This window comes from Camelus bactrianus, chromosome 20 (genome assembly GCF_048773025.1).
Source record: "Camelus bactrianus isolate YW-2024 breed Bactrian camel chromosome 20, ASM4877302v1, whole genome shotgun sequence".
NCBI classification, from domain to species: Eukaryota; Metazoa; Chordata; class Mammalia; order Artiodactyla; family Camelidae; genus Camelus; species Camelus bactrianus.
The window spans coordinates 43,795,766-43,822,082 of NC_133558.1; the positions used below are offsets into that span (position 1 = coordinate 43,795,766).

At 38.2% G+C, this 26,317-nt stretch overlaps 1 protein-coding gene across 2 annotated transcripts in view; it reads right to left on the bottom strand.

The window, feature by feature from the left end:
- The window catches only part of LOC141574282 (putative ATP-dependent RNA helicase DDX60), a 103,690-nt gene that overhangs the window by 14,741 nt on the left and 62,632 nt on the right, over positions 1-26,317 (bottom strand). The gene's annotated exons all lie outside the window — the stretch shown is intronic.

Here is a 26,317-nt window from a genome sequence, read left to right on the forward strand (position 1 = left end):
AAGAAAGAAACGAACAGTAGAAATCAAATGGAAAAACAAAACATACTCAATTTATCTAAAAGAAAATGGAGAAAGTAGGGGGGAAACTGCAGATGGGACAAACAAACATGAATAACAAGATGGCAGATTTAAACTTAGCTGAATATGTAATTAAATTAACTAAAAATGACCTGAATGTTCCAGTTAAAAGGCACAGATTGTCAGACTGGATAAGAAATGCAAGAACCAACTCTGTGCTCTCCTTAAGAAACCAGATTAAAAGACAAAGACTGACTAAAAGTAAAAGGATGCTAAACAAGGTACCGTGCAAACATAACTAGGAATTCACCCAAGAGAAATGTAAATATATGTCCACCCAAAGACTGGGATGTAAATGTTAACAGACGCTTTATTTATCATGGTCAAAAAGTTGAAAGAACCCAAATATCTCAACAACTGAAGACAAACAGTTTGTCCTACATCCATACAGTAGACCTCTACTCACTAAAAAAAGCAATTAACTACTGACACAGCAACATGATTAAAGTTTGTTATGCTGAGCAAAGTAAGTCGGACATAAAAGCACACATGCCACATGACTGCATTTATATGACATTCTAGAAAAAGCAAAACTAATATATATAGTGCTAGAAGGCAGATCACCCATCACCTGGGGCAATGGAGAGGGTGGAGGTATTGACTACAAAGAGGTGCAAGGGAACTTTCTTGGGTAGCAGAGATGTTCTCTGTTGTGATTGTGATGGTGACACAGGTGTATGCATTTGTCAAAATTCATGCAACTGTACCTAGAAAATTATATTGCTTATGATTTTTTCATGAGTAAAACTGATTTTTATTGAAACACTTCCTAAGCTGTGGGCCACTGAATCAGACTCCATCTCCTTATGACCCTTCATTCAGCCTGCACACCAATCTCCCTGAACTCCGGGCAATTACCAGAAAGAGCAAAGTTTTTTCTTTTCCACGAGTCTCGACATGGAATAGCCTTCCTTCTTTGTGTACTTACTGGCAAACTCTTATGTATTCTTTCTGACATTGCTCACATGAAGTAGCATCCTCTCAGAACAGACAGACCTGAAGAGAATGTGGTCTGCCCCATTTTTGCTCAGCAACATTGAAAAGGGCAAATAATCATCTTCAAGCTAATATTTTCATTTGTAACAAAATGACATAAATTTCTCCTTCATAGAAATTTTGTCAGGGTTAAATAAAATAGGATACATAAAAAGAAGTTAGAACACATCAGACACATGATAAAGGCTCACTGTCATTCCTCTGTTCCAGCTCTCATACATTGTGATATAATTATCTCCAACTACCAGAGCATCTGACAAATAATAAACATTAAATATGTGTTAATTATATTAACATGAATGAACAAAGAGACATGAGGACTAGATATTAATTCTAACTTCCTTACTATTTTTTACTTCTTTGCTTCTTTTTATGAAACCTTGAATTCCTTTATTCCTTTTTTCTTTTTGCATTCAGCCAAATACTCTTCATGTAAAAGATTTAATTAAGCTTGTACAGTAGACGGTGTAACTAGATAGGTAACTGGTTTCTTTGAAGAGGTCTCTCTATTCAAATCATGAGAATCTTATATTTTGCATGATGACTCTCCAATAAATCTATTACTATTAATAAAAATTAATAAAGATTATTTTAATTGATTGGTTCCAAAGAAGATTGCTGGCGATTTTTATTACCTTCCATTTAGGACCAAAACATGTGGTATTTTATGGTATGAGCCACTATCTTTAAAAAATGTTAGATCTCTCAAATTAATCTTTTCACAATATAAAATACATATATTTTTCTACCTTCTGAAGAGTGACTGAAGTCGACAGACAGATTTTTGTAGCACCTTTATATTAATGTCAACAACGTTGTGTTTTCTCTCCTCATCTTCCTTCAAAGCAGCCTATTTGGGTTTTCATAAGACCCAAGATTTCTGTATTCAAGGCTGACACCATAAAACGGGGGCAAAACATCTAGTGGGTGTGGAATGGAGTCATCATTTTGCACAGGGCGATGGCAGTTGTAGGAGAGAAGCAAAACGCCAGCTGTGCGGAGGCTCAGAGCAGTTCCTATTTTCAGGATGTGCTGAACTCATAATTCAGGCCTAATGAATGTGTCTTTGAGATGTAGCAGCCTGTTTAGATTCCTGCTTCCGCCACTGCAGAAAAACTGAATACAGAAATGGTAATGATTTCATATAAAATTCATAAATAAAATGCAAAGACCAGGGGGGATGGTAGGCCCCAGGGTTACACAATGGATTGTCATGTGGTACGAGCACTGAGTCAATGGAGCTGTTTTTAAAGCCTTGACTGCAGTTTATTTTATTTCAGTTGGAATATATGTAGAGCCAAAATATTTATAAAGGCCTCTGACACCATGCTGTATAATAAACGATATGCTCAGTTCTTCCTAGAAAACTACTGGGTTAATGTCGCCATCAATATAAGCACCCGGCTAAATCACGGGGAGCACAGGCCAGGGACCATGGTTCATGATGGAGCATTGGATGGAGAGTGGACTATCTCCAAGTCTTTATTTAGGCAAATATTTTTTACACTACAGCTTTGGTGTGACATCAAGTACGTATATGTGTCAGCATTCAGATACTTGTAAATAGTTACTTTCTATGAATGGTTTCCATAAATGGTTTAGAAGAAAATATTAGTATTCTGGGATGTTGTGTTAAGTGCTAGCAAACAATGAAAACAGAAACATAATGAAAAGCTCACCAAATTCTTACTCATCTAGCTAGCTAGACAGATCCAGATATAGACAGAGATACAGATGTAGATATAATAGAGACAGATAAAGGGAATCTAATACTGGGGAACCTTCTCATAGACAACTTTTGTTTCTAGTATTCTGCACAAGTGATAAAAAAAACCAGGAAAAAATCAAGTAGGCAAAGGATATACTGAACATAGATAATGATTTGGTTCATAGAATAAGAGAAATTTCCCCATTTGAATTTTAAATCACAGGATGCAGCAATCTTTGACCTTTCTAATTTCTTGAAAATGCGATAGTAGACAGACTGAGGCAATACACAGCACCTGCCTGAATACTGTCACAGGCCTGCTAAGTTATATAGTGCTTTCTGCATTGCAGCTGGCAACAGTACTGAGTGAAAGGTCATTTCCCAAAGCAAACAGGAGAAAAAACACATTTATGCAAAGTACAGCATAACTTTATTCAAGGTAATGAAATCAAAATGTGTAGCTAGTTCCATACAAAAATTGTCACTTTAAAGCCTAAGCATTGACACTGTTGTCGAGCTTAAGAAAAATCTGTATACTCGCAGCACAGCAGGTTTAATCTTGGAGCATGTCTTTTTCTCCTCATCTTCAGTGAGCAAATATGACAGGAAAGTAAGTGTGGCACTGGTGAAAGGGAAGGTGGTTACCCAATATTAACCAAATTTTGATGTATGGTGATGAATGGTCCTGTCTTATAATGTAAGGACATTTTCAGCCCTACTGGCAGGGGCATTTGTATTGACAACATAGTCAGTCATTGCCTAAAAGCAATCTCTCACTGAATTTGTCCTCCCAGAATGCTCCAACCCTTTCCAACCACAAGTGACTAATACATGGTTATAGGAATTGAGGGCAGCCATTTTAGGACTTGAGGTTGGTAAATTCCCACCCTGAGAAAGTCCTTTTAATTGAGTCTTTAACAATACATAATGGGAACATTATGATTATAAACTTTCTTTGAGGATTTTTATGGCGCTTTAGAATCAAAACTCTAAAAACTACCAGACAGCCAACACTGAAAATGTATCTATTTTACCATAATTCCCAAAATGTAGTCTCTAAATTCTATCTTCCATTAAAAGGTTCCAAGGATTTCTTGGAGAAATGACTGAATTCAGGAATGGAACAGGAAATGCACAAGATTAGTTTAGGACATTACTGTATGAGAAAGCAAGAAAGCTGTTAAAAGTGAATGAGTTAATGTAAGATGAAGGAGTTTCCAGGGGACTAAGATGTGATAATTTGAGCATTAAAAAGAAAAAAAAAAATGCCTTCAATGGATTTAAATATGTCAAGTGTATACAAATCCTTAAGTTCACAATGATACTAGAAATAATAATTTAGCACAATTAGAAGTTGCCAGGGCACTAACTCATTACTCTAAAAATTGATAAATTAAGAAACATCTGTCCTGCCTCTCTGATGCTAAGTATATTTTAGGATAACCCAAGAGTTGATGAGTAAAGGCTTTTTGTCTATAAACCTCCCGCCTAATACATGCAAAATAAATTCTAAAATCAGAATATCACCATTGCACAACTCTTAATAAAATAATGAATCTAGAGAAACAGCAGGAATGTCTGCTAAAGCCATTAGATAAGAAGCTGATGGGCAACTTTATAATGCTTGGATAAAGGCGATAACGCCTGAACCCACTGATTAAACATAAAATTGCAGCACTTCAAATAGGACACCAACTATTTGGTTCTTGACGTAAAGCTTAGAAAGTGGACTGTGAAGTCACTTACCCAAAATTTAAACCCAAACCCAATGAAAATCTCATCACTTGCTCACAAGATGTATGAGGAATAATAGAACAACTTGAATGACATCATAAGGGAAAAAAAAAAATCAGCCAAAACCAGTATGTGGGACACACTACTGAACAAATGACCTGGTTTCTTATGGCTTGAAAGGTGTAATAGTTTTCTAGCATGAAGTTTCTTAAGAAGGGACTTAAGAGACATACAGCTAAACTCAATGTGTGAAAGTGGATTTAGGTCCTGATTCAAAACAACTGGAGAAAAATAAGTTTGAGGGAATTGGAACAAATTTAAAATAGAGTAGATAATAAATAATATTAAGAAATGACTATTGAAAGAACAAGTTGGAAGATGCACACCACTTGATTTTAAGACTTAACAATAAAGCTACCATAATCAAGAGATTGAACATAGATCAACTGAGCAAATTAGAGAACACAGAAATATGGCCACACATAGATAGCCAACTGATAATTTTCAAAATCAATTCAGTGGAAAAGGGATAGTCTTTTAAAGAAATGTTGCTGCACAAATGGACAGCCATAAGCAAAAAAAAAAAGGGGGGGGGTGGTTAGAAAAAGAGAAATCAACCTGTATTCCCCAAACTTGCATAAAATTAACTCAAATTGGATCATAGGCAGAAATGTAAAATTTTCAAGTATAAAACTTCTAGGAGAAAATCTTCATGATACTGGGTTAAACAAAGAGTTCTGATCTATAAAAGGTAAAAAAGAGAAATGTGACTTTATCAAAATTTAAAAATTTTGCTCTTAAAAAGACATTATTAGAAGAATAAAAAGACAAGCTATAGACTGGGAGAACATATTTGCATATCACTTATCCAACAAAGGGCCTGTAGGTATAATACGTGAAGAATTCTCAAAACTTTTAACAATAAGAAAACAAACAACCCAATTTTTAAAAATGGGCTAAAGCTTTGCTAGTTATCTGTCTACCATATATTTTCACCAAAGATAAATGGAATGCAAATAAGCACATCAAAAGATGCTCAAGACCATTAAGTCATTAGGAAAATACAAACTACTTTCTCACCCAAATAGGAACACTTTTGATAGTGAAAAGGAGCCCTAAAAATAATGAACAGCCATAAACCAGGATGTATGGTCATCCCAATGTTGTCCAATATATTAAAAATATTAAACTTGAGGTTTTATTATTGTTATTGTTTTGTTGGCAGGTTTTCCCCCATTTTATTTGCTTTGCTTTGTTTTCTTTTTTATTGAAGGACCCAAACTGATAGCCCTAAAATCATATATAAACCAACCTTATATACTGGCTGATTTACCCAACTTTAGAAATGCAATTTTCATGAGACTTTTTTTTTTTTCAAGTCTTTACCTACAAATTTTACTTTCTCACCAAGGAACAAGTTCCTCCTATAAAATCTAGTTGTATGCAAGGACCAAGATTCTTGGGGGACCCAATAGGACAGAAGAGCCTCTAAAACTTCGTATAGCAGAAACCCAAATACTGTTGCCGATAGATGCAACTGGTGTTCCAGGTTATTGTCCCATCCCGAAAGAATTCAGAGACAAGACTTAGAGGTTAAAAAAAGGTAAAGTGAGGATTTATAAAAGATGGATAGCACACTCTCAGGGGAGAGTGGGCAGGCTCAGGTGAGCGGCTGCCCTGCATTTCTTTGGCAAGTTAGCTACATAGGGTGTAAGAATGAATGGGCGGAATATTCACTGGGGAGGGAAGGGTTTGGGGTTGTATTCCCTGATTATCATCCCAACTCCACCTTCCCGAAGGGAGGAGGGATTTTTGTCCTTATTTAGTCTGGATCAGAAGTGTCATGGCGTTGGTGCATGATGGGTACTTCTGATCTGCAAGGCTAATTTTATTGAAATGAAGGCATAATGAGCAAAAGGCTACATTCGGACACTAGAAATTCCTGCCTTTTCTCACCTTTCCTTGTTCTTCTCCAGGCCACTTGTCATCCCCAAAGGCATGATCCCTTATCAGCCCCAAGGTTCCTGCTTTTCTTTCTCTGCCCAGGGACCCCCTGCTGCTCACATGATGTGTGGTTTCCTGCATTTGCCCTGTGCCCCTCCTTTCTGCCTAATTCCTGCCATTTGGTCTGTGTCCCCCTTTCTCTGCTCATATCTAGCTATCTGCCTGCTCTGACAATACCACTTGAGCTATACCCTCCCCCTATATTGTGTTTTTAACTAAACCTCTAAAATAGGAAATCTCAAGACTGCAATATGATGCCTCTATAAAACAAAGAAGTCATTTAAAAATAATATTATGTTTATCTTTTCTTTAACCCTTTTATTCCTTGTTACCAATAAGCTTTATTGTAGTGTAGAACAGAATGTGCCAACCTAAAATATGTCTCTTTGGCATAATTATTATTTTAAGCTGGTTATTTTGTAAGAAACAGCAGATACGTGAGAAACTCTGAAAATTAAGTAAGAGTTAAACTTTTGTAAGAGACGTTTACATCTGTAAGGGAAATCTCTATTTGTAAGGGTGTTTTTCTCCCAGCATCAGGAAGTGGAGGATGACCACGTATCTACAAATGAAGAAGGTAATGACTTAAATTTGCATCAAAATCAGCCTTGTTTACTGTGCTTTTCCTGGGAACCTCCCATAATGGATATTCCCCACACTCAACATCCTCTTTTGTCACTGAGGATGGTATTTAAGGTTAGAGTTTCAGCTATTTTGGCAAGTTACTCAGTTTTCCTGGGTCTCTCCCATGTCTACATGTTATTAAACTTTTGTTTGATTTTCTTCTATTACTCCATCTCATGTCAGTTTAATTCTTAGACCAGCCAGAAGAACCAGAAAGGCAAAGGAAAATTTCATCCTCCCCTACAATACTCAGGGACTAATGACTTGATTCCAAGTAAACATCACCTTTTGTCCTTTATTTCAAATCTTGTTTTTGAGTTTCCTTAGAGCCTAAACTACTGGCATGAACTTTCAGTCTATCAACGAAATCCACTAAGAAGAACATTCTTGTTGACATCCAATAGTTTGTCCCCTGTTAATTCATTAACCAGTCATTCTTTTAATTTTCAATTGATCTTTTATCAGCCACAATGAAAAGTAAAGATCTACTAGAAAAACCTATGGGGTTCTGGGTGTGAACAAAAAAATACTGCAAACCATATCAGTAGACAAAGAAAGCTGAAGCCATCAAGTCATCAGCCGCTGCCACCACCCTGCAGTGAGCTCTGGGTGCAGACAAGCCTGCAGCCCAGCCTCTGCAGCCTGAGGGGACTCAGAATAAGAACAGACAGGATACTGGCCCTCGATAGCTAGGTGCTTGTCAAAGGAATGAATTCAGTGAGCCCAAATGTTTGCTTCCTCCCATACACAGAAAAGCACTAAATTTTTTAACTTGAGATGTCTGGTTTTCTTTAGTTAACAGGTCAACTTTTAATGTTCCAACAACCTGGTCTTTGTTGTAAAGCTCCTATATATTCTAGCTCCTCCCCTACCTCTTCAGAGCAGTCCCTCAGAGCGACCTGAGAGGCTGTCACCCCGGCTCGAGTCCTCCCCACAAATAAAATGTAACTCTTAACTTTTACGCTGTGCATTTATTTCAGTCGACGTGGGTTAAGTTACACATTCTGATTAGCACTGCATTCTACATATACTTTCAGATTTATTGTAGTTTAGAAAATAGTCAATCTCCTAAATGTCTGGCAAATTTAAGAACAAGATGTTACCACTTGATGGGAGGGGTGATGAAGACCAAAAGAAAATGTCCCCAACTCAGAGGCAGTGGTTGAAAATATGTCAGTGGAAACACATTAAGAATGGTCTGTGTATTAAAAAAAAACAAAAAACAAAAAACAAAAAACTGAAGGACACTAATGCCAACAGAAATAACTGCCAACCATATAGTGATTCCTTTGGTGATCAACTGACTATAAAACAAAAACCCATTCTCAAACTAAATCTTTTAACAGATCAATGCTCCAAAGCAACCTGAAGATCTTTTGCTTTGCATTTGATCCAAAATGAGATTTTTCTCAGTTTCCCTCTAGACTGACTCAGGAAAAGCCTTCCTGAAATCATGTTAAACCAGTAATTCTAAGGGAAAAAAATCCTATCTGTTGAGCTCATGAGGTAGTTAATACTAATTTCCAGAACAAGTTTAAAGTAATAAAAAGTGGATGGGGTGGGTACTGTAAAACCTGTCACATAAATGCAAAGAGGACATAACCCCCCAAAATAGCTTTCATATAAAATCTTGCCACCAGATAAAAAACAGCTTTAGGGTTAAAAAAGAGAGCAAAGGAGTCCTATCTCCAGCAATATCCATAAATAATTTACTGCTAGCTTGTAAACAATAGAGCAGCACAGTATGAATGCCAAAGAGGGTCTTTACATGTCATAAAGCCGCTCAGAAGTGCACTTGCTGCTGCAAGTCTGACTGTGAGCTTTGATGTGCTGGGAAAGAAACTGCTAAGCTGAGGTCATCAGTTAGTAGAAAACAATTTCCCTCATACGGAGAAGCAGACTAACTGCTGTGCATCCGACACAGACAGATAGGAATTTAAAAACCGGGTTGCATAATGTGAGTTAGCTGGGAAAATGAATCTTGGATGCTCCTTCTGAATGACCAGAGCTAAAGCAAAGGGTGGTGCTTCCTCCAGAACAGGGTTTCTCAACTTGACACTGTTGACATTTGGAGCTGGGAGCTCTGTTGTGGGCATCGTCCTGCTCATCGGAGGATGTTTAACAGCATCTCTGAGCACTACCGAACAAGTATCAGTAGCACTCCACCCCTACAACCAGCTGTGTCAACCAAAAAGTTCCCCAGACATTGCCAAATGTCCCTTGGGTAAGTAAAGTCACCCCTGGTAGAGAACCACTGGTCCAGTGGAAGGCAGAACATTATGAAATACTGTAAGGCTCACGTGGTAGGTTTATTCACATTTCTAATTTGATTCTGGTATAATTAGCTTTCTTTCCTAAATCCAAAAACACTTTGAAAGTAACACTGTTTGTTAACTGTCACATCCTTCCCCCAAGGCTCCACCCCCCCAACCAAAAACAGTGAAATAAGCCTGTATTTTATTTCAGATCATATAAAACAAAACAAAAAAAAAATTTGAGAGGCATCTAAATTCTCTTGCAATATTTTTTCTTTTCATATCTTGACAAATACTATACACAAAGCCGTGTTCTAGGATGCAAAGGTGGAGAAACCTAATAAAGACAGGCCCTTTATTAATATTGAATGCATGAAACTATCCAAATCCAAAGCTCTGCTGAGAAGAATATATATTCACAATCATAAACAATGCATAAAGGAGGTGGATTCAGGAGGAATGAAATTAAATATTCTGATTAAACAGTATTGGGAACAAACAAAAAGGCACAAAAAGGTAATTGTACACAAATGCCTTTACTCTGTCAAGTCTCCTAAAATGTATGTATTGAATGTGTTTGGGAGAAAGAATTTTCCTCTACCCTTCAAAGGTCCTCTGGCTGGTCTGATCATCAAATTGACATGAGACAGATCAACAGGAGAAGAACAAATCAATCAGTGTTGTATGTGCAGGAATCCCCCCAACATGAGAGGTTCCAATACAGAAGGGTAAAATAGATGCTTTCCTGAGGTAAGGACTGGGACAGCGATCTGGGGCTTCAAAGGGGAGGAGGGCAGTTCACAGGACAATGAGAAGAGTGGATGTTTGGTAAGTAAATGTTGGCCCCGTTGTACAGATGAGTCATTCAGATAAAATTTATTTCTGGTAATAATTCTCATTCTAGGAAACACCCCCAATTTGAATTCTTCTAGGTGGTTACGGGAGGGACAGTGGTTTCTCTTGAGCCCTCAGAGTCTCAACTGCCTTAGTCCAAAATAATCCACATGCTGAGGTGACACATCTCGGGGAAGCTCATTCTGAACCCCTTCTAAAGCCTCACCATTTTAAAATGCTGGCCTCTGAATCCTATCCATTCCATGACTTGCAATGCTTGATGGCAAAAGCTTTGCCAGAACATCTCTGAATTTAATTTAATTCTCAAACTTCGCTTAAACTCTGCTTCAGCCTTCTATTACCCTAGGCCAGAACCTCCAAGTCAAATGAATGACAGAACTAATGTAGCTAACAAGATACTGCCTTGAATTGCTTCAGAAAGCTTTCAATCTAATAAGTTTTTAATGTCTGAATATAAATTTATTGACTTCCACTGAGATTAATAGCAGGTCAATCATTGACTGAATCCAAATGAGTCAACTGGATCATGTTGGTCAATAAATGTTGATCTAAACTATAAAAAGCAGCCAGGGTCAAGTGTAACGAAGCTTACAATAACCTGTATAATATGTCTTTCATTAGGGAACGTTGCCTCTGAGAATAAAAATAAAGTTTAAGGTAACAGCATATTAATGTTGACATCTAATCTCAAAGAAAACAGTGGAACACATGTTCAGTACCATCAGTGACATGCTGATGTAGCGCTTAGTGATAATATCATTAACTCATTTTAGAATGTCTTGTCACTTTCAAAAGAATGAAACTTTGACACCAACACCCTAATCAATTTAGTGGGCACTGCCAACAGTGAGTTCAGTTAACTTCCACACTGCAAAAAAAAAAAAAAAAAAAAAAAAAAAAGTAAAGGATAATTCAGAGATATAAATATTCTTTGACTATTTAAATTACAGTGAATAAGATGAAGAGTGAACAAATAACTCACTCATGAAGGAAAATGATGGCTAAGTTGTTATGTGTCACCTACTATGGATTGACTCTTCATTCTCACACTTCCAGGAGGCAAGTATATTACCTCCATTTTACAGATGGCAAAACTGAGGCATAGAGAGGCTACATAACCCTGCTGTTTAGTGGTGGACATGGTTTTTGAATCCACAGAGTCTGATTTCAGGGTGTATAGTCTCAATCATTAAACCACACCATCATTTACAAAAAGGAATTAGATATCTGAACACTTGGGAGAAAGATGTTTCAGGTTGGGGGGGGTCGGTCCAGGCAAAGGCTAAGGTAGAGAAGAAACTTGGCACACTTGAGAGATGACAAGTAGGCCAGGGTTGCTGGAGGGTAGGGAGTAAGGGGAAGAATGAGATGAGAAGTAACAGATATTTTAATCTATATTCTTCTATCATTGTTGAGAATTAACTGGTATCTCTAGTTTTTATTTCCCCTTTATTACCTTAATTCTCACTTCCAATTTATTTTGAGAGCATCTGGAATTTTATTTTCAGATTTTAAACATTTCCCCTTTGTTTATTTGGAATTATTTCTTTAACAATTGGGAAGGAAAATATTCATAGCTTGCCTATATCCCATCTCCTATTTCCTGGGGAGAAAAATAAAGAATCTGGCCAAAAAATCTCCTTGTACATCGATAGAACTTGCTAAGAGAATCTGGAATGCTTCTCATCGGATATATCTGGTCTGTCTCAGTTGCTTATGGTAAACAAAACAGGAATTTATGAATTCATGGGGCACGGCCTATGGGAAAATATCACAGGCAGCTGAATCATTAGCAGAGTACAAAATGGAGACTCAGTGTGATCAAAATAGCTCCCTTTTGGTCCCCCCTCATGTTAATGATAAGCATTCATGTTTTTGAATAGGTGAGTGATTTAATATATACACAAAATGTTGAATCTCTAAAATAGAAACTGAATTATCAAATTAACATGGAATGTTAAAATTTTCCTGTATCACTAACAACCCACTAAAGCCTTATACAAGTAGAAACTATGCAGGCCTCATTCTCTTACAGCAAGCTATAAACAAGAAATTTATAAAACAAAGGATAAAAAGGTCTATCTGTTCAGAAATCTAACACTCTTCCAAAGAACTCTTGGGTTAAAGAAGAGATCAAAACCGAAATTACTGTTTCTTTAGCCAGGAAAGGTAATGAGGTCAAAGCACACACTATACTATGAAGGCAACCGAAGTCAACTTCAGAGGAAAATACACACACTAGCACACAAAAGAATAAAAACACAGGGCCAAACACTTCGTTCAAGAAACAAGAAATCCACATACACAAAAAAGGCCCAATGAAATTAGTAAGGAGTTGATAATGGTAACTGAAAAAATAGTACAACAAAAAATATGTTTTTGAGAAAGAACAGTAAGGGAGAAAAATCTTAATCTTATAAAGCAAAAAGTGTAATTCAATTGAAATATTAAATATTATTTGAAAAACCTAGCCAGGTACCACATGATTTTATAGTTATGTTCATTCAGTATTACATCTAATTCCTATATTTTGTCAAACATATCTGATCAGATTAAAGGAAGCAAAGCTTCTCAATTCATTTTATGAATCTAATGCAGCTGTGATTCCAAAGCTTTGCAAAAGTAGCCTGTGACACACACACAACCCAGCACTCCAATATTAATATATCCAATAAAAATTCCTAGTAGTCATTAGCAAATCAAATTAAAATATACTCTTATTGAGAACAGACATTTTAAAAGAAAAACCCCATGGGGGAAGGTATAGCTCAAGTGGTAGAGTGTATGCATGAGGTGCTGGGTTCAATCCCCGGTACCTCCTCTAAGAATAAATAAACCTAATTACCTCCCCCAACCAAAAAATAAATAAAATAAACTGGCTTTAAAAAAGGTTAAAAAAAAAAAAAAGAAAAAGAAAAGAAAAATCCTCCAAAATCATGTTTTATTAAAGAAATTCAGGAATTATTTACTATGAAGACCCTCTACCACAAGAAACATGTGTATCCACATAAATCCCAAAAGATCAATGTCAAGTGTTAACACCTATTTTTGATAAAATAAAAACCAGAATAATTTTAGGTAAATTAGGGAAAAGATAAAAATTTAGAATTATTTACAGAATTGTCTACACAGAACACTCCAAAAAAAACTATTAAAAATAAAGAAAAAGTTGAGTAAGCTGTTATCTATATTATATACATATTTTAAAAACTAGCAGTTTCCCTGCATACCAGCAGTCACTACCTAGAATACATAATGGGCAAAAATTCCATTTACACTAGCAAAAAATGAATATGTGTATGTGCATATGTGTGTGTGATGCCTAGACATAATACACACTCCTAGTTTTGCTTTGCCATCTTCTGTCTACTCTGGTTTTCATCCCTGTGCAGAGCCCCTCTTCTCTGCCCACATCAACCTGAACCTGCCCTACCCAGTGTCCCAGGTCAATACCCACCTCTACATAACTTCTCCTATAGCAACACATTTATTCCATTCTATTTATCTTTGTTTCTAGTAACCGGAACCTTCCCCACAGCAGCTGAGACCTTCTTGAGCTCACCTGGTAACCTCTTATGGTAGGATGAACTTTTTCAGCATTAACTGATAGACCTATGCACTCCACCATGCAATCTCACCCCATCCTGGACTTCCTTTTAACCATACAACCCCAGACCACTGTGATTTGAGGCTCTAAGATATGAAGCCACCATTACTCTGCAAGAGCGATTATCATGGTAGAACCAGTTCCCGTGAGGTGTAGAGAGTATAATAAAATCAAGAGCTGAGGAGAGAAGGGATTTAGTCTATCAGGCCTGAGTCACCACTGCCTTAAGTGCAATAGGCCTGAATCAACCTTGCATCCTTGCAGCTGCCCCTGCCACAATGCACATCCTGGGGAAAAACCAAGTATCTTCCCACATGGCACTGCTGGCACCCAGAGTGCCCATGAGCGGATAGCCTGATGCCAATGAGGAGGAGTGACCACAGCTGAGGACAGACAGCACAGCTGACCTCAGTAGATACCAGTGCAAGACACATGACCACAGCTTAGAAGCCTGATGCCACCTCCCCCACCACCACCCTCAACTCATGCCCAGCCAGCACCCAGAGCTGTAATGCTATATAAACATGGCAACTTAGTTGCCATCTTAAGAAGAAAGAAGGAAAGTTCTTAATGAAGTGTATTGAAACCTTAAATATCTGCTTGTCCAGAATTCACTGCTTTTAAGTGTTAAGCCGCTGGAAAGATCAGGGCTTCAACTCAAAATAAGGTGAATTAGAGAAAAACAGTCACAATTTTGTACCCTTGGAAAAAACATCACTTGGAAATATCATATCCACTGCACCAAAAACTACAAGGACAAATCTCAGTCAACATAAGGGACAACCATGTGATGTCGCAAAGTTGCCCGAAAGGAATGTATTTTGGTCCAGATTTAGGAAAAACCACAGACATTTCTCCCACCAGGAACAGCAGGAGAAATTACTGTGTTGTGTGCCTTTTAGAGCCTAGAGGAAAGGGTGGGACGGGGTGACCATCTCTGTGATATCACTGTGTATACAATATCATCTAGTACAATTTTGCACCCTGGCATTTTGAATTTGCTCACCCCGGGAAAAGGAAAAACCCTGCTTTCCACCTGCATTAAGGAAAACTCAGTTCTTCCCCACTACATCTTTCCTTACTATGAGCTTCCTCGAACACTCACACATCCCACAACTTTGGTCACCAAATATGTATAGGTGTTTACCCACAACAACCAATTCTCTGTGACATCAGCTGGGTGTCCTACAATTCAACTCAATTCTGGCACAACCTGGATGTACCATCAGATCCCACAAATTAAGGGTTCAGTCCTACAAGACTGCTCCCTCTTTCCCACTTCAGAGGCCAGTCGTGAGCTCAACTGTACATCTGACCAGCCAGCTGTAAATCAGAGGTTCCCACGACTCACTCCTCAGGTTCTACTAATTTGCTAGAGCGGCTCCCAGGACTCAGGAAAAGTTTACTTATGTTTACTGTTTATTATAAAAGGACATGATAAAGGATACAGATGAACATCCAAATGGAAAAGCTGCACAGGGCAGGGTCTGCGAGGAAGGAGCGCGGAGCTTCCATGCCCTCTGCTGGCACGCCCCTCTCCTGGCACCTGCCAGCTTCACCAACCCCAAAGCTCTCTGAACCTCAACACTTTGGGGATTTTTTTTGGAGGGAAGCATGACTGATCATTAACTCCATTTTCAGCTTCATTCCCTTCTCAAGATAATGTGTGAATGAGCTAAAAATTCCAAGCTTCTAATCATGGCTTGGGCTTTCCAGTGACCAGCTCCCTTCTGCGAGTCCACCCAAAGTTGTCTCATCAGCACAAAAGATACTCCTCTAACCGAGGAAATTACAGGGGTTTCAGGAGCCCTGTGTCAGGAGATGGGGCAGAGACCAATATATATTTCTGATTATCAATCACGGTATCACACCCAGGTTACCTACACTTTTAAAGTAAATGTGAGAAGTTAGCTGCAGCATTCTAAAACCAATAGCAAGAGGGGGGCAGTGGGTAGAGCTCAGTGGTAGAGCACGTGCTTGGTGTGCACGAGGCCTTGGGTTCAATCCTCAGCGCCTCCATTAGGGGAAAAATAAATAAGTAAATAAAAACTAAAAAGAGCTTTTTAAATAAAATAAAACCAATAACAGGAAAAACAGAAGAAATACTAGAAAAGATATGTATTATACAGACTCCTGGCAATCATGATATTCTCCTTGAAGATGATGTCCAATGCCTCAAATTTTCCTTCTACTTTGCCTAATCTCCTTCCATCTCTGTTTGCATATTAAACCCCTGTTATCCTAAATATAATTTGTGTTTTCTTAAAACCAGTTATCAATCTGGACACTCAAGCATAAAGTGCCCCAAATTATTTCTTGTATCAAACAGATTCTAAGCAGAGCTTTGATATCTTTCCAGTCATACACAAATAAGTTTATTATAACCAATTCTTTTCCAGAAAAATTAATAAAACAAGAGAACCAACGCTAACACCTTTACAACTAAGTAAGAAGATGACCATGTAACCTGGATACGGGGTTCTGAGAGGAGGCTACAGTCAGCAATGAAATGAAATGAAATGTGAGCAGTTGTGTTGGTCAATATTCTACTTCTGTGGACTCTGCCTACGGAAGGCAGGTGGTTTATTACAACTTGGAGAGGACTCCTGGAAAGAGAACTATTTCTCTGGGAATTTTAACTCAGAGATAAAAATTTTGGACAATTTTTTCCTATTTATTCAAAACAGACTGCCAGGTAAATTGGAAGCTTCCCAGTTAGCTGAACACAGGAAGTTAAACAGCTGTTAGACTTGCCTCATTCCCCAAACTGGTTCCATTCCAGTTGAACTGGTTAGGCTCCAGCAAGAACCAGGCTGTCCCAACCAGTCTGGTTATCATTAGGCCTGCTGGACCCAACCTAATCCCTGTGGTGCACGCATTTCTACAGCCATTTCCCCCAGAGAAGAAGCCTGATGAAAAGCTTCCAGCAAGTTGCAGAACCACTCTGCAACAGACCCATGATGATGCTGCAAGACTCAGCAACCAACACTGGCTAAATGCTATTCCCAGGTGACTCCCTAGACCCAGAAGAGGCAGAAGCGCAGGTACACACCAGTCTCACTGCCCAGAGAAGCACCCTGGCATTGGGAGTCTTCTAGTATCAAGCACGGCAGAAAGAGGACCCGAGTATTTAAGGGCAGGGCAGGTTCTAGTAAAATCACAGGTTATTTTTACAGAAAAGTGCTGGGCTCTGAAATTCTGTGCATGCGTGTGCACGCACACGCACACGCACACACACACACAGCCAGCCTTTTAGTCCTTAGGTTCCTATCACTTATCAAGGTTAAAACAGCTCTGGCTTGTTCTGAAATTTTGCATATAAAATCAATTCCCTGTTGGGGTTATATCTTGTGAGCTACATTTAGAGCAAAGTAAAACTTACACAGACATACACAGAGTCAAAAAAAAAAAAAAGACCTCTTTATCAGCCTAATTTTGTGCAAATAAATAATGCACACATACAAGAGGAATTCCTGATCCCTGGATTCACTTATGAGTTCAGAGTAACAGTTATAGCTTCTTTTCACCCATTACTGAGTTTAATATACACGGGTTATTTTGTGCTTTGTTGGAACGCTCAGGTCCAGCCCTAGTTATGCTTGCCAATACCTAACCCACCTGATAAAGCAGTGTAAAATACCTGGTGACAGAGTAACACAATGTGTGGCTCCACAGAAATACAACTGATTTTTTAAATAGACATATGCTAAAAATCAAAACTCAAATTTGGAAACAACCTAAGTCTTCAACGGTAACCCCCAAGAATTCATAAAAACAGAACTCTGCTGTCTGATTCTACAGAGCCGTGATGGGAATGTATACCTCTATTCAACTTATACTTCATTTGTGCCCAAAATTTTATAATTGTTTTAATTAATATGACCTTGAATCTGTAATAGATCCTTTGAAAGGTCCTTAAGAGTGCTGAGACTCCTGTGATTACCCTGGGTTCTAGGATGGTGTTAAGGAAGGTATATCATTAAAAACTGTTAAGTCTCATGAGGAAGGATAGTCCAGAGACTGTACTGCCACCACTAAGGTGACAGTGGAGGCAGTCATAGGGTGGGGTGAGCCGTCGAACTCCATTTCGTCCCTGGTGGTTTCTCCCCAACCTGCAACGAGCCTCACATGACCCATACTTGACTTACCACTTTAAGGCCATGCCCCTGGCCAGCCATAGCTCTGTGATTCTCGTGCTTTTCTGCAGGTGTTACCAGTCCATGACAGTGTGTGCTCACACGTTCCCTGGGTCCCTCACTTCTGCCTGGCCAGTTACTTCTCCGGGTGCCTTTTACTTGCCACATTAAGAACAGTGTCTTGCCAATTATACCCCTACAACAGGATGACGTTTCTTATACATAAATCAAGTTTGTGTTCCCCACTAACTCTTTGAGCACTTCAGTGTGTTAAGTAAAGTTTGAGAACAATTCCATTGCTTCCTTTAAACAACACACACAGAGCCCTAAAACTAATACACTGTTAAGAGAAAAATCTCGTATTTTACCCTGAAAAATGCCTTTAATGTACTTTCAGATTTTATAATCTATCCAGTCATCCTTTGTTAATACCTGCATTGTTAATATAGGAATAAATACTTTGTTATAGCTCCCCAAAACAATCTTCCACAACCCTAATCACTTAAATATCTATTAAACCTAAATGCATTTCTACTTTTGAAATGTGTTTTTTGACAATGCATCTCATAATAATTTTCAGTGCTTAAGTATATACTCATGTAGTTGAACTGGAAGGTTAGATATAATGTTGTAATAGCTAAGCCATGCTTATTCAAGGGAGCTTCATAATAGATTTATTTTTGCATATATTCATCAAGGAGCAAATAAGGGTATTTTTCCCTCCCTTTTGACTCCTGTCAAGTGTGTTCATTGGAGAAGAAGAATGCATTTGAAGAGATTATTTATTCTCCTTTATTAAAATGAATATAAATAAAGACAAAGCCCATTACATTTCACTGGCAGCAAAGTCTTATTCTGAAAGGTTACCCAAAGCTCAATGACAATTTCAAGGACATTCTGCCACAGAGGCATGGAAATCTCAAGCTCTGGAATTGTTAAGATTATCCATCACGTTTCTCTATCCGTGTGTATGTATCTGCATTATAACCACACTGATCTCCCAGGCCCCTCTCCCTATCCTTCCTGTAGACCCGGCTCGGAGCCCAGCTTGGCCTCCTCCACCTCTCACTGTGGGCTTCCACTCTCTTTCCCCAGCATCTCCCTCGGTGCTCTCCTCCGAGGACCTGTCTGGGCTCATGGTGCTGGGACCACCTCAAGGCCAATGGAAGAGGCGTACACAACAAAAAAAGGTTTTCTATGTTCTGCTCCCCCAATGCAAAATGGACGATATTGAAATGCCGATGTCAAACCAACGACTTAACAGGAAAAATTAATAAGTTTGTAGAGCAAAATATATACTTTCTCCTCTGACTCAGGATTACAGAGATAAGTAAGGTGCGGATGAGTAATGAGGGAAGACACAGGTTCTTCCCTGCCCGCCTAGCATCAGTGAAGTCAGACAGTGAGGGGGTGCAGGCATGGGAGGAGCTGGGAGTGGACAAGAGATGCTTCCATTTTCTGAGTTATTAATGCCTTCAAGGAGGAAATATACATGCCTGTAAGCCTGAAGTGACCCCTGATTTATTTTTTAACCTAGACGTCACAGACAACATGCAGAGAAACTACTTTACAAATTGAAATGTTCAGAGTCCACATGGTAAGAATAAAAGAAAAATGTCAGTGTTCTGAAGGTCAGATGCAGTACATTTAAAGAAGTCTTCCTCAGAACATTCCCTGAGATGTTCTAATCTGCCCACAGGGTTCATGCCAAGCAGAGGCTACTTCTGGGTCCAGCACCTAAAACTGGCAACTGGCTCTGTTCCTCACAGGGCAGTACAGGTGAGGAGGTATTTCATTTCGTCTCATTCTCTTTCCTAAACCTGAATGAATCATTTTTTTTCTAACTAAATTATAATAGTGTCTACATGTTTTATCAATATCTGCATTCACTATCTCTGTATTTAGTACTTTGGGTACTCTCTCCTAACTCCCTATAGCATTCAAAATATTTGGTAAGTAACAATTCCTAAAGTGCTTTTACCACTACATTTCCTGCAAATGAAAAAAAAATTTAAATATCCTTTCCCTCTTTTACCTAGTGAATCACTTACATTGGTTGATTCAGTTATTGAATAATACTAAACTAGTATCTCATCCAAAACAAGCCTATGTTTTTCACCGACACCTCTGCTAATTCAGCTTAAGTGAAGAAATGTATCTTGACCCACACTATGGGCCATGCCACCATGCCTTTGGTGAATAAAGCTATGAAAGATATGCTCTCATCTTGAAGATGACCATGGCCTCTAGCCTTCTTTGATGATTGGAAAAAGAAAATTAATCACAATAGATGAGTTGGACACAAAGTTCTACAAAATTTTCAACATCAGGGGGAGGGTATAGCTCAGTGGTAGAGCACATGCTTAGCATGCATGAGGTCCTACGTTCAATCCCCAGTACCTCCGTTAAATAAGTAAATAAACCTAATTACGTTCCCCCCCCAAACAAACAAACAAACAAAAACCTTTCAATATCTTTTCAGGCCAGGAAAATTACAAGCCTAAAGGAAATGAATCAATGTATACAATAACATTAACAGATAAAACTTCCCTCTGTTTCACATCTGGTTAGATTTTAAGCAATCAAGTGTTTTATTATCTTTATATACCCCACAGAATTTGATACAGAGCTGGTCATATTCTAAGTACTTGATCAAAAATTCTCAATTGAGAAGAATGATCAAAGAATTGTAGTTTCAAGCACAAAGAGGAATATCTGAAGCCTTTTCTTCCAACAAATAACTACACTGTCTAAACCTTACAGAAGGAAAATTGTGAGCACAGCAGGCGGGAGGAAAGGATGGCCAAATAGGCAGGCACGTGGCCAGTGGAAAAATTTCAGGATGTTAAAAATGTCTGAGTAGATAAAACTGGTTGGTTTCCATTTTGCTGGTGGTCTTTTAAGCTTAACATAAAATCTGTTTATATGATTACACGTCTCCTTTACATTACTGGCTTTTCCACCTTAACTTTGTATTTGCTCCAGAAAAGGGTAAAACTAATATATGGATAAGAGAAAAGCTATTAGAAGTCAACTAGGAAAAATATGATCTATCACCTGAAGGATATGAGAAATCAAGTAGATCTTCTATCTAGAGAAAAATGTCTCCTCCTCCTTGATTTACACTTGACTAGATTCTTCTTGGGATAAATAGTTCAGACCCAAACTCATCATTAGCAAGAGTCGCAGTTTGTAAGAGATGCTGTAAATGAATCATCAAGAGGGTAATAACAACTTATTACACCAGAGACGAAGTTCTAATGTATACAACCCGAACACTGGGGCACAACCCTCCTTGACTGTAGTACAAATGGGTACCAGAGTGACGAAAGGCAAAACTACCCATATCCCTCTGGACTGTTCTCCTCAGACAGACTCAGAAGGCCTACTGGTGATGACACTAATTCTTAGTGCTTCTCAGAAACGTTGCATTTCTAAATATCTACTTTTTAAAGCTACTCAAGATATATAATGGCCATCCTGAGGATGTCCAGCCCTCTTTTCCTTAGTTCTCACCATTACCAATTCTCATTTGATGAGTAGAGTTGAGTGTACAGCAGCACTTCCGCTCAAGGCTGTCTTTAACTTCTGATAAAAGATGTTATAACCAGAGGCATTATTTACCACAAAATGGACTTAGACTATTTCTCTAGATCAGCGTCCAGCCAAATCTAACCCATCACCTATTTTTACGTAAATAAAGTTTTGTTGGAACACCAGGGTGTACGGTCTATGGCAGTTTCCAGGCTACAATGGCAGAGTTGAGTAGTTGCAACAGTCTATGGACCTCAAAGCTGGAAATAGTTACTATCTGGCCCTTTACAGAAAAAAGTTTACTAACCATTCTCTAAATAATAATAGTACCTATCAATGCTATATCTGCTCTGTGCCAACCACCTCAGAAAAGACTGGTCCAACTTCATGAAAGAAGATATATACAAAATGCCAGTAAGAAGAGATGCATATCATTATTCAGTGGAGAAATGCAAACTAAAACCACAATAATATACTATTTCACAACCAGTAGAATAGTTGAAAGGAAGAAGACTGACCACACCGAGTGTTGGCAAGGACACGGGAGACCTGAAACTCTCATACACTACTGCTGGGTATATAAAATGGTACAAGTACTTTGGAAAATACTTTGATGTTTTCTTATAAAGCTAAACAGGCCTTTCTCTATGACTTAGAAGTTGAACTTCCAGGTATTTATCCAAGAGAAATAAAAATATACATCTACAAGAAGACTTGGACGTGAATGTTTATAGCAGCTTTATTCACAAAGCCAAAAACTGTAAACATTGTAAACATAACTGTCCATCAAATGGTGACATTATATAGTTGCAGTATATGCACACAATGGAATACTACTCAGCAATAAAAAGGAAGACAACATAGATACACACAGCAATATGTACAAATCTCAAAAACATAATGCTGGCTACAAGAAGCCAGACAGGGCATAAAGTGGGATTTGAACAGGAAGGAGCACAAAGGAACTTTTGGAGGGCAGGTGTGGAAATCTTGGTGGTGATGGTTACATAAGTGACTAAATCTGTCAAAATTCATCAAAATGTAAACAAAATTGGACTATTTTATGTAAACTAGATCATAAGAAAATTGATTTTTTAAAACTATTGTTCTATAACCTTTCATGAGACAGATCATCAATCTTAAAGTCGCCAAATTACTTGAATTCTTCTCTCCTTTCTAGCAGTCTCATCTAATAGTTCTCCATTATGCTGATATCCCTCATATGTCAATAACTACACAATATTATACATCTTCTAAATATATTAGTATTTCTTTTATATTCCTGTTAGACATCAGACTTCTAACGGTGCCATAGCTCCTTGAAGGTCATCAAATCCAACTATTCAATCTTAAATGCGCTCCTAATGAAGAACAGACCATGTTCACCATCTGGTTAACCTAGAATCTGCCTACCACTGGTTTCCAGCCACTGGTTCCAATTCTCCCTTTTTTTTTTTAATGGAGGTACTGGAGATTGAACCCAGGACCTCATGCTTGCTAAACACGTGCTCTACCACAGAGCTATACACCTTACCTCCATTCTGCCTTTTGGAGCCATATTCAGAAAGCTTAATTACTCTTCTACCCAATAGTCATTCAGATATGTGACACACATACACCTGAGACTGATCATGTCTCCCTCAGTCCTTACCATCTTCAAGCTGAACACCCTCGATCATCTCTTCTTAAAAAAGCTCTAACTCTTCAATGCCAAATTTGAGCTGAGGTCTTAATATGCCCACCGTTAAGGTTTGGGTTCACAGTCCTTAATTATGCAACCAAGTGAGATTATTCTGTAGTGCAGAGGGCAAAACTATAACTAGTAGGTAAAAATTTACTAGTAAAACTATCTTTAATAGACGAGAAATTTTTCTAACATTTAAAACTGCCCCCAGATGTCATGTTTGGGCAAAAACTAGATCATCAGTCAAATACAGGGGATGGAATTTTGTATTTCCTGCAAGGACTAAGAAACCTTAAAAATATCCTCTCCAGCACTCTGATTCTATACCTGTCAAAGGCCCTCACACTTATGAGACAAGGAAATGGTTAGTTTGTAAAAAAGACAAAAATTAGAAGAATAAACAATGTGATTGACTGCATCTCTCTTGGGCTTGGTCTGGGCTCTTGAATAAGATTAAACAGTTATGGAATTGAGTAGGAGGAAGAAGGGAACCACACTAGAGAGAAAATAATTTCTCACACGTTTTCCTGAAGGCCAGAGTCATATAGTCTCATCAGACACCAGACTACATGCTTTGTTCCACCCTCGTAGGTAAACAATGGCCAAAGTTCCACATGACATAAAGAGAAGAATGATGCCCAGGAGTGTCTTGGCTGGAATATCATTTTCAACAAATAGACTCACAATAAATAGTGTGTCCTGGAAAATAAACCAAAGGGCAGCTATTCAAACTAGCTCTCAGTTCAACACTCAGTCACTCCAACAAAGAACTAAAAGAATGCAATCAGTGCATTTTCAGAGTTTAAGTTGTTACCCAGAGATTAGGGACTCAGAATTCCAATCTGCTTTGTGATTCCCTCCCTCGCTCATATAAATGAGCTTACCCTCGGATCTCTCTAGGTTGTGGGCTTTTCGAAAATTGCTTTTGCTTGCAATTGATAGGATGTTTCCCTTTTTTCCAAGGGAAAAAAAATGCATTTTGAAGATTTCATCCTTTATGGTTGCCCAAACAACATGAGCTCAGCAAACAGATTTAGTTTTAAAAGTAACTTATCAACATTGACAGCGTCCTCTTAAGAACAGCTGTTGCCACTGTAGACTGCAGTGTGAACATACCCCTGAATTTAGAAACAATTCTGCTTCAAAGGAATATTTAGCACCCGCCCCTTAATTACCAAAGACATTTGCATGAAAGCCTCATATCTGTTTGGCAACTTCACCTTCTTATTTTTTCTAGGATTTAAAACCTAAGTCCTGAAAGGTGTCATTCTGTAATGATGGCGTTTCACTTACAAACGGAGAGCCATCTCCTGGTCCCATGCCTCAATCTAACGGCCCATTTTTGACTCTTCGAATTGCTCTTCCCTTTCTTTTATGGAGTTGGCTGACTGTCAAAAACTGGTTCTTTTGCAATCCTAATTGTGAGTTGCAAGGTCATATGAGTCTTGGCTCTGACAGTAGAAAATGAATTTATAAAGAAAGATACTATTCTTCATTCTTTTAATGTTCAAGATGCGAAGGAGAATTTGCATAATATGTGTTTTGCAACTTTTGTTAAATGCCATGCCATACTTTTATAACTGACATTAGTCTCAGGGTCCTGGGCGCAGAAGCTGATGTACTGTAATGTATGTCGAGAAATAGGTTGGTGAGAGCGTTAGAGGAAAGCAAATAAAAGAAAATATTGATACAATAAACAAGAAAGTCTTTTCACTGTTCTTTCACAGTAATCGTTTATAACATAGGATGGTTTCTGTACACTGTCTGCCTCTATATGTCTCAAAAGAAATTCCTACTGATCTTCTAGAATTCACTGTTCAACTGAGCTAAGTGACTATTCACAAGTGATTGTTTCAAAGCCTCATAAGTTCGATTGTTCCCCCTACTCATATATTGGACATGCACACAAGAAGAGAACCAAATAAGTATTTTCTTTAACCTGGATTCCATCTTATTATGAAATACTTTAGGTGGTGAACATTATTCCAAGGACAAGAGGAATAATTAAGAACATAATTAAAGACAGGTCTGAAGGGTTCTTAAGTCAGCAGAGCATTAAATGCACTCATCTCCTGCTAAAGAGGATATGATAGCTTTTTTAGGAATATCTTTAAGTAGGTAGGTAAAATGGAAGGGAAGGAAGGGCTCAATAAAAGTAACAGAAAAGAGAGGCTCAGGATGCCTTAAACTACTCACTCCTTCATCTGCTTAGGGTCAGTGCTAAGTAGCAGTGTGCCTGATGATGCAGCAACATCGATAAGGGACTTGGGTGGCAGAACACTAGGAATAGGGCTCTCCACAAGACTCAGTTCTTTTTTATTACCACTTATGGAAATTATAATCAGTATTAAAAAAATCAGGAAAATTGGTGTAGCTTATGCAAAAGCCCAACTGCCCAAAAAACATACTGCATACCTACAGTGTGGGGTCACAGGCGGTTTTCCTTTCCTCCTTCTTGCTTACTTGTATCTTCTGAAAATTCTAAAAGGATATCAAACCACTCAGTATGGGATAGCTCATGCTGCAACAACAAATAACTTCCCAAATCCCTGTGGTTTAGCATAACAAAAGGTCACATTTCACTCACTGGTCACTCAGGAACTTGGCAAATGGAGGCATCATTTGAACGAGTGCTTTTACTATAGCCTTTATTATAAGCAGCAGCTGGGGGAAAACACAAACTTCGCAATGGCTCATAAAGTACCACTCAGAAATGACACATATTCCACTCACACTTCACAGGCCAAAGCAAGTCACATGGCCATGCTTATTGTCAAAGGACAATGGAATACTACTCAGTCATTATAAAAGAATAAAATAATGCCATTTGCAGCAACATGGATGGACCTGGAGATTGTCATTCTAAGTGAAGTAAGCCAGAAAGAGAAAGAAAAATACCATCATATATCACTCATATGTGGAATCTACAGAAAAGAAAAAAAAGACACTAACGAACTCACCTACAAAACAGACTCACAGACCTAGTAATCTTATGGTTACCAGGGGAAAGGAGGTGAGAAGGGATAATTTTGGAGTTTGATATTTGCAAATATTAACTACTATATATATAAAAACAGATGAATTTCTTCTGCATAGCACGGG